Below are 2096 nucleotides of genomic sequence, written 5' to 3'. Positions count from 1 at the left end.
GGAAACATTGTAATCCGGGATATAACCTGAAGATATAATATTTATATCTCTAAGAATCTATAATAGTTTCCCTGTGAAAAGAAACAAAATAGCTCCCTTACACACAGGAAATGACGTGACAGAAATTTTCATTTTGTCCAAAAACCCTTTAGACAGCATCAGTGGAAAACTGTAAATTTCATTGCTACCGTCTGAATGTGCATCAGGATGCACAATACGCCCAAAGTTCCCAAAGGGGACTCTTTTTCTTGGGAATTAGTAGGAGTCCCTGAACTGGAGACACTGCACATCTTTTCTCTTCTTGTCAGATACACACCAGTGTGTGAGGGGTCCAGATCATCAGTACTCAAACCCAAACCAAAACCACTGTCTCCCAAAGAAAATGACTTCCCTACCTTATCAAGACCCACTGAGGATGGCTCTGGCCTGCACTGCTCTGGGCTTCTCTGTTCTCACAGCTGTGGTCCTTGGGGTCTCTGGGAAGCACAGAGACACTCCCATCAGCAAGGCCAACAACCAACCCACAGCTACATCCTGCTCACCTCCCTCTTCCTGGGTTCCCTCTGTTTCTTACTCTCCATTGGCCTTCCCAACACAGGCATTTGCATACCTCAGCAAACAACATTTGCATTTGTGTTTACTATGGCTATTTCCACTGTTTTGGGTAAAATCATTACTGTGGTTTTGGCTTTCAAAACAAAGGGAAAAGGATGAGGCAGTGGTTGATATCAGGAGCACCTGACTCTGTCCTTCCCATCTGTGCCTTGATCCAAGTCACTATCTAGAACCAGATTGAGACTCTCTCCTCCTTTCATTGAAATGAACACACACTCTGACCCTACACACATCACTGGTTGCATTAAGGGCTCTGTCACTGCCTTCTACTGTGTCCTAGGGTACATGGGATCCTTGACTCTGGGGAGCACTGCTGTGGCTTTCTGGGCCAGGAATCTACCTGACACCTTCAATGAAGTTCAAGCATGCTGGTGTTCTGCAGTGTCTGGGTCACATCCTTCCCTGCCTATCACAGCACCATGGTGGCCATGGAGATCTTTTCCATCTCGGCCTCCAGGGCAGGACTACTAGGCTGAATCTTTGCCCCCAAGTGCTACATTAGACTTCTGCTGAGTCCTGATAAGAACATCTTGCAAGGGATAAGGAGTAAAACAGGTCCTAGAGCCAATAAGCATTCCAAAGATTTAACTCATGGCTCTCAAATAGATGAGTAACAGACACATGAAAATGAATCACCATTTTTATAGAGACAGTGAATCAAAGCCAAATTTATAATTTCTCTTTCTCAATTAACAAAGGTTTTTTTCTATGTTCTCTAGTATACCAGGGGCACAGCCATGCTCAGTCAACAGTTCTTGAAACTTCAAGGTCATCTTGGATATTCTGCTCACCAACATTAAATCTATTATCTATTTATACGTACAAGAACTTCATTTTACCCTCCACTTCTTGAATGAATTTTCTAGCCTATGCACGGATAGTTGGTACAGTCTACCGGGTGGTCTACTATTTTAATTTGGTCCCCAAAACCATTAGGCAGCATCAACAGTTCATGCTCATCCTTAAATAAAATGGTCTTTCACATACTAATTTGGGGACTTATTCTGCTATCTCTTCTTCTAATATATTTAGTTTTATTTTTACCTTTTAACTATTTAGTTTATCTGGTGCTTGTTTTTGTGGTCTGTGGAGGAAGCTACACCATCCCTTTTTATGAAAGAGAACTGGAGGGCATGTGTTCTGTTACCTGCCCTGAGTGAGTTGGGTCTACGTGACCAGAAGGGTCTAAAGTGAAAGGCTGAAGAGGGTTTGGGGCCAAAAGCCCCAACTCTGGGGAGACCCTACATGATGACAGGGTACTTTATAAGTTGAAGATGTCACAAGCAAGGAGGGAATAGAATCTTAGCTTCCTGGGATCCTGGGAATCCTGTGGCGTCTGTGCCATCCAGGGGCCAGTTATAGGACACACAAGATTAGAGACACCCAGAGGCCCATCAGAGGGAAGAATTTCCTGCACGTCAGGGCCACCCAGCATGAGAGATAGAGGTGGGAGAGACGGGATCTGCCCTGAGCTCACACTG

The 2096-nt window shown here is 44.4% G+C and overlaps 1 pseudogene across 1 annotated transcript; it reads left to right on the top strand.

Moving 5' to 3' along the window:
- The first annotated feature begins 382 nt into the window (after positions 1-382).
- On the top strand, positions 383-1443 carry LOC308623767 (vomeronasal type-2 receptor 116-like; annotated as a pseudogene). Its single transcript has 2 exons — positions 383-556; positions 767-1443. The product of its transcript is annotated as a vomeronasal type-2 receptor 116-like (transcript).
- The last annotated feature ends 653 nt before the right edge of the window (positions 1444-2096 follow it).

The sequence above is a fragment of the Mesoplodon bidens genome, assembly GCF_964165515.1.
Source record: "Mesoplodon bidens genome assembly, chromosome: 10".
Classification (NCBI taxonomy): Eukaryota; Metazoa; Chordata; class Mammalia; order Artiodactyla; family Ziphiidae; genus Mesoplodon; species Mesoplodon bidens.
This window is presented reverse-complemented; position numbering and strand designations above follow the sequence as displayed.